We start from the raw sequence: 15,818 nt of genomic DNA, 5'->3' as shown, positions 1-15,818 counted from the left end.
AAATGAGACCAGGAAACACAGCATTCTTTTAGCAAGCCATGAAAAAGCTGCCTCCAGTGGGGCCGGCCTGCCTGAGTCATCGCTGTGTGGGAAGGCCTGGGGCCAGCTGTCCCAGCCGGCTGGGGTTTGAATTTCTCTGCAAAGTCACACTTCATGCAACTCACACAGCCCCCAAAGGGATGGCTGGGTCGGAATGGCAGCTCTGTTCTTTCTCCCTTCTCTCTCCTCCCTAGTCATCCTCCCAGGCAGAGAGCTCCCACGCACCCCTCCGCTCTCCCAAGGAGCAGAGGCCCTTGGGGATGGTGCTGGTGTAAAGATGCTGACCGAGTGTGAGGAGATGGAGGGACAGCAGACCCTTGCACTCTGAAATGATCAGCTGCCATGACTGTCAGTTCCGGAGCTCGGCACGTATCTATTGAAAAGACCCAGGTGTGTGTGTGTGTGTGTGTGTGTGTGTGTGTGTGTGTGTGTAGAGACAAATGGCTGTCAAAAATTACACCACTTCGAGGCCCACAAAACCCTCTTTGTGGTCCTTCCCCAACTTCATGAGGCTCTCCCAGCCTGGCTGAGCACCCCAGAGTACCCCTGACCTCCCGGAAAAATCCCAAATCCAGTGCGTGCAGCTACCCCCATGCACTCCCCTTGCATGAGCTTTGTGCTTTGGTGGACAAGACAGGTGCAACTGACAACGCTTACCCCTTTACAACATATAACATCAAAGTACCAACAACAGACGGAGCAATGAGGAAACCTGAGATGCAAGTTGGGGGCTCTCATGCTTCCCATGTACCTTTAAGGCCCCGGTCATCCTCACTTGCACCCTCAGCATCTCTGCCTCCCTTGAAGAGGACTAATCCTGAGCTCAGGCAGCAGGAACTTCAGAAACTGTAGTCAATGCTTGGGACTCAGCACCAGCGTGGTTGTGTGAGGCAGACCTTGACCTTGTTGCCCAGTTTTCAGCTACTTCCATAGTCCTGTCTCTTACCACAAAACCTCTTGGACTGTGATCTAACTTGTTTTCCTCTCTCTCCCAGGGAGTGTGGTCCTGGTGAAATTCAGATCAGAAGCCGCCTGACAACAAACCTTCCTTCTACCTGCAGAGGGGGTCAGGAGGGATGAGGAGGAGGGGCAGTGTCTACACCCTCCCAGCCCTTCCCGATCGGCCAGTCCTGTTGCGGCGACCCGGTGGACATCCTGCCATACAAGGCAAACAGACTTCGTGATAGGTGACCAGCACAGAGGTGAATTGTCCTTCCTGCCCATTTCAGACCTTTCCTCTCAGAGGAATCCAGCACTGAACACTCAACAGCTGGTTGTCAGAATGCCTCCCAGGATAGGAATAAATAGAAAACACCATGCTGTCGGTCCAAGGCTTCTGGACCTAGAAGGGCCCCTAAAATCATCCAGTCCGATCTGCTATTTTATAGGTGAGAAACCGAGGCCCCCCAACTCTGGACTGGGCAGGGAGGTAAGATCAGAGGCAGAAACATTCCTCAACTGAACGTGCTGAGAGCTACTTTAGACCAAGCATTAGAGATACAGTCTACGCCCTTGGGAAGCACCATGTCTAGAGGACAGACCAAAGCAAAAATACCATCCAGCAGAGAAGGTCTGGGAGGGTGGGCAGCACATGATGGGCTGTGGGAGCAAGAACAGGCCTCTACCCTCTGGGGAGCCAGGGGAGGTTGACGGGGGCCAGGGAATGCAGTTTGTACCTTCAACACAGTATTTGCCCAGCTTGAGGGGTGAATACGGTGCTTTTCACCTTTTCATTTCTGACACTAAACCAAACTAAACATGATAACAGATTGAATCAGAGAATTGGTTATGAAAACTGCATATTGAACAGTCTGAAATTGATGGCATATAAATAGGAAAAGGCTTTATTTTTCTCCAACCACTGCCTTTAAACATGCTCTTTCTGGTTTGCACCCCTACCCCCTGACACTGTCTCAGGCAGAACTCAGAGCAATCCTCTCCCTTACAGTCATGGGAACATTTTCTCTTTGGTAATTAAGACTCGTTTGCAGATATTAAAAAGTCCCGAACTATCTAAATCAAAACCACCCAAATTGAAACTTCAATCTTAATATGACTCAAAGCTACTCCCCCTCACCATGCTCAAGTCTCACTCCTGGATTTGAGAAAGGGATGTTGTCTGCTGACCATGAAGAAGTGGGTGTGGTCTGCTGGCCATGGAAGGAGTGTGGTCTATACTTCCACTTCTTCCTCTTCCTCTTCTCATGATACTCTTGGCTACTCCGGAATCAGAGCAGGAGGTGTGGGGATTAGAGTCTTTTTTTTTAAAGATTTTATTTATTTACTCTCAGAGACAGAGAGCACAAGCAGGGGGAGAAGCAGGCTCCCCACTAAGCAGGGAACCCAATGTGGGGCTCAATCCCAGGACTCTGGGATCACGACCTGAGCTAAAGGCAGACGCTTAACAGACTGAGCCATCCAGGCATCCCTGGAAAGAGCAGAAGTCTTATCTTTAACTTATCTGGTCCTATCTTCTCTCTTGGCCAATGCTGTTGGCATTGATGCCCTTGAGGTGACAGACCTTCAAATACTGGCTTGCTCATTGGGAGGTTCCTTCTGGAATCTCTATCCTGAATAGTCTTCTGACATGAGCAATGTGCCCTCTGGCTCACCTCTTGTAATCCTCCTTCCACCCCAGGACCTCTACTGATGGAGTCCCCTTGCCTAGAAGGTAGAGTGTCTTCACCACCTAAGACTAGCTAAGCCCACCTATCCTGTAACATCCACTTTCCTCATGAGACATTTGTGTGTCCTTGCCATATTGCCACAGTGATGCGCAGGCTGACCGTCCTTTGACCTACCTTTGGCCTCACACATGACTCCAACGACCACTTACTTTCAGAATCTTCCAGGCAGCACTTTCTGTATTTATGTACATTGCAGGGGATGCATGCCAAGTCTTCCAAGAGCTCTCCCACCGTGCTCCACTCCCGGGCATCACTGGGTAGGCTTGGAAGTTTCTGCAGCTTGGCAGTTATCTGACTGGAGAGTGAAATGCCTGTTTGTACTTTTGCTGGCATCTCAGGCTCTGAGTGATTCTCTTGGAATTACTGTCACTTGGCTTTGGGTAGGGGGAACACTCTTCTTATCCTCACCGTGGGGCAGGGAAGGGAAGGCACCGCTCTTCTCACAAAGCCAGCAGCTCACTATGCCTCCAAATTCCTTCCTTCAAGGAGCTCCAGTTCTTCCATCTACATGGCTGAAGACGGACGATGGGGAAAAGACTGGGGACCAGTTCAACTCTCTTTCGGGAAGCTGCAGGCAGAGCATGTGGCAGCCACAGTTTCCATCTTCAGTGCTTTTGTCAACATTTGAAGACAGCTGGAAGGTAAATTCAGCATCCTATTTCACTTACTTTATTGCTTTCGTAGATGAGGGTAATTGGTTTAATCCCTAGACTTTAGAAGTCATTTAGCCCGTTTCCCTTATTTCCCAGATGACAGCCTGAGGTTCAGAAAGAAGAACTTGGCCAAACATGAGTCAGGACAGATCTAGGACCACCCCAAGGCCCTGACCTGAGACCTGTGCTCTACCCCATTCTTTTCCCTGGCTCATCTCCACCAGACCAATGAGTCACCTCCCTGTAGAAGGGGTGTCCAGAAAGATCCTCTGTTTACTGAAAGTCAAGACTTCTGGAAAAGCCTAAGGCTTGGAGCTGTGGTGCCGACTGTGGGGGGTACTGGGGGCAGGGAGGGGACCTCTGGCTCCAGGAAAGGGAGCAAAAAGCTAATGCCAGGCAGGTCAAGAGCCCTGAAGGAAAAAATGTGACAGTAATTAAGGAGGAAGCTGGCCTTCTCGTCCTGGGTCATGACCACTCCCTACAGTCTCTGTCGAGGTCACTTGAAGCGGAAGATTGTATCCGGCCAGACACTGGAGGCACAGCCCAGTAAAGTGTTCAGGACAGCTTTATTTAATTCCCCGTCCATATGGAAATGCCCTCCACTGAATGGTTTGGAAGCCACAATTGCATTAGCCGTCTGGAGCTCCCATAAGCTCAATCAAGCCATAATCAAGGATCTTCTGTGATTGTCCATTATCTGCCTCTCAGCCAGAGAGGCACGTTCTTGAGGGAAAGTGATCAGAGGGCTGCGTTCCTAGCACTAATTACATGCTAGCCTGCATCTGTGTCCCTCCCGTGGCTGTCAGGAGCCACTGTGGATGGACCCGGGACATCACACCCGCTTCTATGCAGGTGACCCTGAGCAGGATCGGAGCCCAGAATAGAGTCTACACTGCAGCTCAGTCTGAATATGGCTTCCCAGGCAGACAAATTCTCGCCGGTTTAAATGTGGCTGTATGTTCTACATTGAAAGCACCCCGGGTGCTCAGGAAGAGGCTACTGCTGGGTCAGCAGATAATTCACAGCAGGAGTCCAGAGAACATCTGGAGACGCAGCGAAAACAACCAGATGGGCACCTCGTGAGAACGTCAAGGATGGAGAGGAGGCAGAAGCACCAGCCGGCCCCCCAGCAAACAAAAGGCCATCCTTTGGGGTTGGGATAGGGGTGAATGGAGACTAAGCCCCAACGCCATCTGACTTCAGCTGATTTCTAGCAACATTCTCGCACTCCCCACATCGTCCAAATGGGCTCCTTTGATCCTGCACTTTCCCACCTCTCTGCCTGGTTGCTCACATGCCCTCAATCCAGTATGTCCCACCTTTATTTGGATTCACTTCCAGGTCCAGCTTCTAATGCCAGGCTGCTATAAAGCCTTCCATGTTCACCCAAGCTCATGTGGCCTCTCCCTCTGCTTCACCTTTTTTTTTTTTTTAAGACAGAAAGTGTTATAGATAAGGTTGATGTTCCCTTAGCATAGCTATTAGGAGAACATAAAGCTAATAAGTGACTCTGGAGCCAGATTCTCTGGGTTTAAATCCCACTTCTGCCACTTATTAGCCAGGTGACCAAGAAGAAGCTGCTTAACCCTTTTCTGCCTCAGTTTCCACATCTGTAAAATAGATGTGGAATGTTGTCATGAAAATTCATCAAGTTAACAGATGTAAGGGTCTTAGAAAATGCTTGCCTGGCACACAGTAAATGTTCAATAAATGCTAGCTGTTCCTTGTCTTCCACCCCTACACCTATTTCTCAGTGCTCCTTTCCCACCCCTAACATAGTCAACCATAGCATGAATTGAGTAGATATGCTCTTAGTCCCTGCTTGGTACTTTTACTTCCATATGTATATATCAATGAAAAATGTATAGTGTTTTTTGTATGTGCTCTTTTAATTTACATGATAGTATATTGGTTAGTATCCTTTGAGTTTCAAATACAGAAAGCCCAACGCTAACTGAGGATTTCCTAGCTCCCATAACTGAAATGTTTAGCGGCAAGGAGGATTTCAAGGTTGATTTGATTTAGCAATTCAACAGTGTCATCAAGGACCCAATCTCTTTTGTCTCCTGGCTCTTCTTTCCCTAGCTTCAGGTTCATCCCAGGGCCGGCTCCTCCCCCTCCTCCTCCCCGCTATGAGATGGCTGCCATCCACTCTAGGATGGTATGCCTCCTTGTCGGCATCCAGGGAGAGAGGCGGTGGGTCAGGAAGTGCTCTAAGATGAGGAAGCTTCTTCCCCAGGAGCCCCAACAAACTTCTCCTCATTTCTCATGGCCTAAAATGGTCTATGCAACTGGTCCTGCCCAAGATATTATAGCCACAGGGTGGGATTGTGTCCATCAGCCTTGGCCCAGGACACATCCTGCACCATAAGAGGAGGGTAGAGTGAGCCTCTTCCAAAGTGCACAGGCTGCACAGTTGCTGTGGATATCTGCACAAAATTATATCAAGAGAAGGGAAAGGTGCAGGGGTGGCGAGGCCCTCTACAAATGATATCTGACACTTACTAGGCAAGTGTGTATGGTTCTGCATCTTGCTTTTCTCACTCAGTGTTTTGTTTTTGAGATCTACCCATTTGATACAAAGAGATCTAGTTCATTCCTTTTAAATGAAGAATATTATGTTACCATATGAGTAAGCCACATGTACTGGGCCATTTCCCTATTGATGGATTTTTAATTGTTACCATTGCAAACCTGGGTACGAGTCTTCTTATGGACCATCCCAATCATCTATGTGTTTGCCTCTGGCTCCTTCTCTGGTGGTCAAGCCCATGGGAGAGCTCAACCAGTACTTATAAAATGGATGACTGCATGAATGTATGCATGAATGAGTGAATACTTCTCTTTTCCCCAACTGTCAGCTATTGAAATGGTCATTACAGGATGCTGGTCATGGAGCCCTGCAGTGTTAGAGTTCAAATGGGCCTTTAATTTCCAGAGGAGAAACAAAAGCTCAGAGAGGGAAATGGCTGGCCTGAAGACACCCCTGAAGATACCTGGGTAAGAACTGGGACTTGAACTCCAGACAAAGCTCTTCACTCCAGTGTATCCCCTACCCCCGTCCCCCAGGTCACTCAGTTGCTCCTTTATCCAACTTCTTTTACTCTTATGATCTGTTCCACAAAATCACCTGTGAATTATCTGCAGCTTTGTGCATGCTTCTTTCCCTGATGAGTGTGGAAGCCCCTATGGGCAAGGCTCAGTCTGATATTTCTGTATCAGTCAAAAGCAAGGCAGAGTCTAAATATACCTCAGGCTCTCCTCAACAAAGCCCCTCCTGAAGGGCAATGGCACAGAGTCCCAGAACCTCTGGCAAGAGGAGCCACCAAAGATATTCTAGTCCAGTTCCCTGGCAAGAATCACAGCACATGCCTTCCAGCTCCTTCTTGGCCTCTCCAGCAATAAAGCATTTATAACCTCCCTCAGTGACCCCTGTGTTTTTAGACAGATCTGTTCAAAAGCCTCACCTGCCTCTAACACCTACCCAGGACTATCACTCAGCCTTTGGGAGCCACTGAGAATAAAGCCAAATCCATTTTCTATGTGTCAGTCTTTCAAATACTGGAGGGAACCCAAGCCTGCTCTTCCTCAGGGGAAAAAAATCCCCAGTTCCCAAATCCAACCCACATTGAATGGTTTCTACACACACACACACACACACACACACACACACACACACACACTTTGGTTTGACGGTGTTCCTGATAGAATGCAGGCACCAGGACAGGAACCCCTCCAAATGACCTGAGTAGCTTGTACTCATCCTTGTGTATCAGCCCAACCATCACAACCTCTGGAGAGTCTTCCTTGAATTCCCCAATCTGGGTTATGTTCTCTTGTAGGTGCCCTCCCAGCATCCTGCAATGAACCATTCCTATCCTAGCAATCATCACCCCAGATTCCACAGTCTGTGTTCTTGTGCATACCCCACATGATTGGGATCTCCATGACGGTGAGAACGATGTCTATTGTGTCTACTTTATCCCCAGAACCCAGCACATTGCCTGGCAACTTGAAGGCACTCAATGCATATTTATTAAACAAATTAACGAGTGAGATCATTTTCAAATGGAAGAGAGAGTGAAAGAAAAAATAAACAAAGAAATCATTTTCAAAGGGGGATAGGGAAAACATTAAAAAGGAAAAGAAAAAATAGATTTGATTAGTGAAAAAGCAAGGAATCATTTTTTCCCTACCTCCAACTTCAGTCTGCCTAGCCATGAAGCCTGAAATGCCTTTGGCTTCAAGGCATTCCACAGTCTCTCATAGTTTCAGCTGCTCCTGAACTTACAGACAACTCACTCCCGGAGGCCTTTCCCTGGAACAGCTGGTCTCTTCACTCGCTGCTGGGAAAGCCAGAGCAAGAGCAAGACAAAGAGCGGTGGGAGGTGTGATGATATGCCAGGTGTACAGGAGGCCACAAGATAACAGGGAGCATTGACCTGGAGCACTGATTTTAATTGAAAATTTGGATGGGGAGGAGGAAGGGGAACAATACAAAACATTTTTAATATTAAAATAAAATTGGATATAGAGACAGTAGAATGCAAAATCTGTATTCCCTTCAAAGTTAAAACAAAACACCTCAAAGAAATTTCATTGTTGTACAAGATGAAACCCCAATTCATTCATTCATTCATTCTTCATTCCATTTTTGGTAAAATCCCTCTATGCCAGACACTGAAGATCTAACAGTGAACAAAGTAAATAAAAATCACTGCTTCGTGGAGCTTACATTTTAGCAATGGGAGATAGACAACAACAGCAAAAATCGAAAAATCTATGGTATGTTAGATGCTAAGTGATATGAAGAAAAATAAACCAGGGAAGGAAAGGGAATGGGAATGTTGGCAGGAATGTGTGAATGAGCGTGCATGGGAAGATGACATTTGGGGAAGACACGAGGAAGAGAGGAAAGCACAGGAGGTGTGGGAATGGTCTATATGGGGGGAGCAGGTTTGGAGAAGAGTGAAGAGGAGGTCAGCTTAAACCTGGTAAATTTCGGGGGAATGGAGAAAATCCAGGTGGGATCCAGAAAGTGTGGGAAAAATATGGAGATCAGGAAACAAGTGGAGGTTGAGTTTGAGATAGAAATTTGCTGTTGTCAGCAGAAGAGATAGCTAAACCACAAGAGTGAGTGAGCCTTCTAAAAGAATCCAAGGCATTGGGGTGCCTGGGTGGCTCAGTTGGTTAAGTGTCTGCCTTTGGCTCAGGTCATGATCCCAGGGTCCTGAGATCAAGTCCTGCGTTGGGCTCTATGCTCGGTAGAGAGTTGGCTTGAGGATCATCTCACTCCCTCTCCGTCTGCCCTTCCCCCCTTCTCACATTCTCTCTCTCTCTCTCAAATTAATAAATAAATCTTTAAAAGAATATAAATAAATAAAAAATAAAAGCATTCAAGGCATGGATTTTAAACTATCTACCCAAGCACTGGGTCTGGCACATGCTTATCTTTTGTTTAGTCTAATAACTGGCTGGAATATTGGGTTTAAGAGCTTAGGTTCTGGCATCAGACTACCTGGGTCCAGGATCCTGCTTAACCTTTATTAACTAGGTGACTTTGAACAACTTACTTAACTCCTCTGTACCTCCATTTACCTATCTATAATAATTATACATGTTACATAGAGTTGTTGTAAGGATTTGATTAGTAAATTCATGTTAGGTAATTAGAAAAGTGCCTGGCTTTGCAAATGTAGTGCTGCTATTATGGTTATGATTGTGATTGTGATTATTACGTATTTACACGGGAGCAAATGTTTTCCAGGTTGCCCAGTCCCTGCAGGACCATTTTGTTTATTTAAATGACTTGCCTGGTCCTTGTGACAGCTGATGTGGAAAGAGGATAAGGACAGAGATTGAGGGTTGACTTTAATATGTGGGGCCAAAGACAAAAGCCTATTTTCAGCATTGAGACTTTTCATCCATTTAGGAGTGCATTGGTATATGGTGTGAGGCAGGGATCCGACTTAATGTGTTTCTCAAAGGGCATGACAGGCATCACAATATCACATACTGAATCATCCATGTTTCTTCACTGTTTTTAAATGTCACTTTTGTAATACCTGCATATTTTTTATATACTTAAGCCCATAGCTGGATTGTCTACTCAGTTCTATTGATCTCTTTATGGGCTCCTGCAACAGTAGTACAACTCCATGAGGAAAGGGATGTTATTTGATACCATCACTGTATTCACATTGTAGGTATTCAAATATTCATTGAAATGGTGAATAAATAAATGAACGTGTTATTATACTTCTAGAATTTTAAAATATATCTGCTTGGGAAAGTCCCACCTTTTTAATGCTACTTTTACAAAACACTCAGGGCTAGATTCGTGCTCTTATCCCCCTGAAAGGAACCAAGAGTGGGGAAGGGGAATCAGCAAGAGTTGAGGCTGGAGAGGTAGCAGGGAAAAAGTTATGAAGGGTCTTGTACCCAAGTCAAGAAGGTTAGATTCCATTCTGTAAGGCATCAAAGGGTTGTAGGCAGAACAGAAATGGTCAGATAGATGAGTTCAGGAGATCCCTCTGTGGGCTCTGGGGTGGGTGAATTTCAGGAGGCAAGAATGGAGATCTAGTCCAGGAAGTAGTTGCTAAATGGACTTGAGAGTCACTTAGCAGCTGGAATCAACAGGCTACAAAATCTGATCTGATTTGGGTGATGGAGGGAAGGTGGAAGGAAATGAGGATGGTCTTCAGTTGCCTGGCTTGGGTGACTGGGTGAAGAGTGTCACCCTTTATGCACTAGGGACTGGAGAAGGAGGATTGGGCTGAGGAAATGCACAGTTCTGCTGTGAACATGGTTAAGTTTGAGGCATCCATGGGTCTTGTTTAGAATGGAGTTTGGTCCTGAATATAGACAAGAAAGCTGGGGATAAGGGTTTTCAGGTCACTAGAAGTTGAAATCCTACGTGAGATGAGGCAGCCAGGACCATGTGTCGTCCAAAGATAAACTGTGTGGAGACCAGTTAAAAAAAATGTTTGTCAAGTGCTCACTAGCAACAGAACTAAGTGCTTTATATTTATCCCATTAATTATCATAGCAACTATTGTTACCCTTATTTTGGTGATGAAGAAACTGAAGTTGAGTTTAAATAACTTTCCCAGAGCCACACAGCTAATAAGAGGCAGGTCTGTTTCTAACACAAAGTTCATGCTCTTAACCACTAGGGCTAGTCTTTCACTGAAGACAGTATCCCACAGACCTACTCTCACCCCAGCTCTTGGCCTCTAGCTGCTGTCTCACTGGGTACCCAGGAGTGGATTTATTTCATACTTCAGAGATGAACTCCCAGCCCAGGGGAGAACTACTCTGCACCCCTTATTTAAGCAGTCATAAGCTCGGAGTCTTGAAGTCTCCAGAAAGTTACTGTATGATCCAAACCAACTCAAGGGCTCTGGGCAGGAAGGAGTTTCCTTACCAGCTAGCTCTCTGCCCTTAGGCAGGTTGGGCCTCTGTGGGCTCTGCAGGTGTAAGAGCTGGTGAGAAAGGAACAGACAGTCTGGGGCATCACCCTTCTTTCCCGGTGACCCATAGCCACCTGCCTCACACATGTTAGAGAATCAGCTCTGAGCATCCAACCTATTCTCTCTTGCATTATATTTAATAAATGCAAATGCATGATTAATACCTTCCTCCACTGATTCTGATTTCATTCTGTTAGTGATTATACTGATGGCAACAATTGAGGGGATTAAAAATCCCATTTAATTCGCATTAGGTTTTTTTTTTTAAACTTTGCTGATAAATTTTAAATGTCAAGCGCTTTGGCGTCTTCCACAAGATGCAGAGGCCAAATGAGGAGGCCAACAGTAGCAGGGAGTTTGGAAGTAGCTCAGAGAAAGTAGGAACTCAACCGGATGACCCATCTCCCACACAGTCCATGAAAACCAAGCACAGAGCTTGACCTGGGACAGTACTCAGCTACCGGTGACTCCCAAAGCCCTAATGTTAACCATATCTTTTCCACTTAATGATTCACAATAATGAAGGCACTAGGGAGACCTTGCAATATAAAGAAACTCCCTAGAAAGCCCTTTTGTAAGGCAAATATTCACCCCTTGGTTGATCTTTTTATAAGTTTAGTGTGCTTTTTTACAACTGAGTAAAGCAGTGCAGGTAGATAAAACCCCACAATTTTCTCACTTCCACACCCTTTCCTTTCCACCCCAAATTCTATCTGTTTCTCAGCACATGATGAAAATTCTTGGAGACGAAACCAGACCCTCTACACACTTCCCAAATTCCCCCACTCTGGAGTTCTACTATTGAGGGTCAATATAGCAAGTGAATACCTGAGAACTTAGTTTGGTTTTGTTTTTTTAACTTGCCCACAGATCCAAAGCACTGCCCCCATTCCATTGTACTGATGACCAATCCTCCCAGAGAAAAGATGACCTTGCCAAAACACATCAAAACACTAATTCAGACTCTGTGGGGGCAGGTGGGAGCCAGAAAGAGTGGGTCTGAATTAGTGAAGTCCCACCTCAGAGCTTCCCCTGCCTCCCAGTGTTGCCTTCCTTCCTCAGCCACTGGGATATCCCAGCTTGTTTCCTGAGGCTTTCTGCTACCCACTCTCTGTATCCATGGCCTATGGGCCATGGGCAGCCGGGCACTCGGGACACAGCCAGTTGAGGGGGTGAAGTGGTTCCATCGATTGTCATTAACAATGCTCTGGGACTAAAATTCCCATAATCAGACCTTGACCCTCCTCACAATTAAGGACCTCCCACTCCCCTGAATACCAGGAGCTCTTTGTAGTAGCTCTTCTCCCACCAGCATCAGCCCCGATTTTGTCATATTTCGTATCACAATTAATTGCACACAGGGTCTGGTCTCCAGTATTGTATTGAGAGTCTCTTGGGGCAAAAGTTTGTTCCTGTCTTCCCTACTTTCTATACAACACCCCTCCTATCACCACCTTTTGCTATTTGGGACTTCTTCCAGTGCACAACACAATCACCTGTGTAGATTAAACAAACAAACAAATATGATCAGACTTCATTCCAGACCACTGAGCTAGAATCTCCCCAGGTAAGAAGGGCACCATTCTTACAGAGAGCTCCCCAGGTGATTCTGATGCAACCTTCAGGTTAAGAAACTTTTCCCTGGGGCATGATGGGCTCAGAAAGAGCAAGAAAAGAGGAAGACAGAGAGAAAAAAGAAGATACACAAAAGAACTAGACTGAAATTAGTCTTAATCTCCGCATGCTCCTGACTTTATTTCACATGCCTGTCCTTGATCAGGTGCAGGACCTGCATCTTCTCTTGTCCCTTGACCATTCATTCTCTACAAAACTTCAAGAATCTTTGTCAGACACAAACTGGAGCATGTCATTGCCCTCCTTAAACCCACTCAACGGTGCCGTTGCATTTAGAATGAAATATTCCTTTCCATGGTCTTACCATGGCCTTACCAAGTTCTTACCACAGTCTTACCACTTAGCTGGACCCTGCCCATGGCTTCAACTTCATTATATACCATTCTCCCCCTTTCTTACTATGCTCTAGCCACAGCAGCCCTGGTAGTCCTTGAACCTGCTATTCTTCTTAGTGTGCCTGGCTCTTCCTATGCAATCTTAGAGCATTTGCTTTGGAATTTTCTGCCCCTAGTTATTCACATCATCGGTTCCTTCTCATATTCTAGTATAAGCTCGAATACCACCTTCTCAAGTAGATCCTCCTCTACCTACTAATCTAAAGTAGCAAGCCTCCCACTAGTTGTCACATGACCCTGTTCCACTGCCTCCATAACACTTCTCACTATCTGAAATTATCTTACTCATTGAGTTGTTTGTTATTTGTCTATAACTGCCTGTCTCCCATCCACTAAGAGGTAAGTTCTAGGAGAGCAGATATCTTATCTGTCGCATGCATTGTTATATTCTGTTTGATGCCTTGCACAATGTCTGGCACATGGGTAGGGGCTTGATAAAATGCTTCTTGAATGAATGATTTACATAGTTCCTACTTGCAAATATGGTCTACTTTACAATATTTCATTCAATAATGCTTCCAGAGACTTGTAGTGAGAAGTGGAATTTTTTTATATTTAAATTACAAAGGAAAAAATGTAATGTTAATTTCAAGTGTATATGTTGTTAACCAGTATTTCTAAGTAGAAGTTCTAACAACGTTACTTTAATTATTAGACAAACTTACCTATAATTAGTATATTAATTATATGCAAATTAAACTGCCAATATCCTTGAATACATTTTGTTTCCTTCCTAGCCACCTGCCTCACACATGTTAGAGAATCAGCTCTGAGCATCCAACCTATTCTCTCTTGCATTATATTGACAATTGAAACTTCCTGCCCCCACCATGTACTTTTGTTTATGGGACTATTTTGTTTACCAGTCTCTTAATTCATAAACAGTATAAAAATAAATATCAGTCTTACACCAGCTAAATTATCACACATTCCAAATCCCTGAAAACCCAGTTATTAAGTGGTAGAATCATCTCCGAACATATGACTGGTGACGGATAGATTAACCATGAGCCCAAACCACACTTCAGAAACATAAAGCTGTTTTGAGGCCATCATTTCATTCTTGAAAACTTCTAGCAGCTTCTTGAGATATTGGTGGTAGCATTGAGAATGACCTCTTAAAGAATGACATCGTAAGTGAGCCATCATGAGGAAGGAGATAACCTTCTGACACTGAGCTTAAGAGCAGCTCTCACCAACGGGAACAAACCTCCCAGCTCTCAAGGGCCAGGGATTAACCGAAGGTAATCCTTAGAGCTTGCAGACTCCCAAATCTGGAGGAGTGAGCAATGGGCAAAGAGAAGAATGTGATTTCCCAAAGAGAGTCCAAATCAGAGGGCATCATAACATAACTTTATGTCAAAGAGATACTTGCACATCCATGTTCATAGCAACGTTATTCACAATAGCCAAGAGATGAAAGCAACCCAGATGTCCATCAGCAGATGAATGGATAAGCAAAATGTGGTATACATACAATGGAATATTATTTGGCTTTAAAAAGGAAGGAAATTCTGGCACATGCTACAATATGGGTGAATCTTGGGGACATTATGCTAAATGAAATAGGCTAGTCACCGGGGGAGATCAGAGGGGTAGACAAACCATGAGAGACGATGGACTCTGAAAAACAAACAGGGTTCTAGAGGGGAGGGGGGTGGGAGGATGGGTTAGCTTGGTGGTGGGTATTGAGGAGGGCACATTCTGCATGGAGCACTGGGTGTTGTGCACAAACGATGAATCATGGAACACTTCATCTAAAACTAATGATGTAATGTATGGGGATTAACATAAGAATAAAAAAAAAAAAGAAATAGGCTAGTCACAATAATACTGCATAATTCCACTTATATGAGATATCTAAAATTGTCAAATTTATATAAACAGAAAGTACAATAGAAGTTGCCAAGAGCTGAGGAGATAGGAAAATGAGGAGCTATTGTTTAATGGGTATAGAGTTTCAGTTCTGCAAGATGAAAAAGTTCTGGAGATCTGTTGCATTCACAACAGTGTGAATGTCCTTAACACTGGTGAACTGTACACTTAAAAATAGTAGAGATAGTAAATTTTATATTATGATTTTTTTTTACCATCAAATGAAAAATAAAAAAGAATAACTATATGTAGCGAGTAACTTTAAATATAAGGAAAACCAACTATAACAAATCAGTACACTGGGAACTATCATACAACTATTTAGATTTTTCAACTTCCAGGAGAAATATTTGCCTTTTTGATTCCTACCAATACTTTAGTTATGACAGCTTTTCTCAACCTAATGGTTTGGTCAGATAGTTGACAGAAGTTGTTCTCATCAGGGGTCCCAAAACCCTATTGGTGAAGCCCAGAGATGTTGTGTTTGTATTTATTTTTTGTGTGTCCAAGAAAACTCTTGATTTTAAAAAGCCTACTAGTTTTTAAAAAATAAAAAAGAAATGTAATAGCACTGAAGTTATGAAAACAAAACCTTACCCACTATCTCTCTCCCTACGTAACAACTATTCCCTATTTACATATTAACCCTTCTGATCCTCATCCAAATGCAGGCATGATTTTATGCCACTGTAGTCATGATGTGCATATCATTTTGCACATGCTTCTTTTTTTCATTCGCTATTATGCTGGAGACAATTTTCCAACATTTCCATTTTCACTGAAACTATCATTTTTAATTACTGTATGATATTCCGTTGAGTTGATGACCATAATGAACTTAGCTATTGCCCTATTTTGGGGCACTTGTTTCTGTTCTGCTAATACAGGTAAAACAGGCTGGATATTTAAGCTACTTTTGATGTGCTCAGTGTTTTGTTTTGTTTTGTTGTTTTTTTTGAAGATTTTATTTATTTATTTGACACAGCGAGAGAGGGAACACAAGCAGGGGGAGTGGGAGAGGGAGAAGCAGGCTTCCTGCCGAGCAGGGAGCCCGATGCAGGG

The sequence above is a fragment of the Mirounga leonina genome, unplaced genomic scaffold, assembly GCF_011800145.1.
Source record: "Mirounga leonina isolate KUSES-001 unplaced genomic scaffold, KU_Mleo_1.0 Mir_173, whole genome shotgun sequence".
NCBI classification, from domain to species: Eukaryota; Metazoa; Chordata; class Mammalia; order Carnivora; family Phocidae; genus Mirounga; species Mirounga leonina.
Note: the sequence above shows the minus strand (reverse complement) of the source record.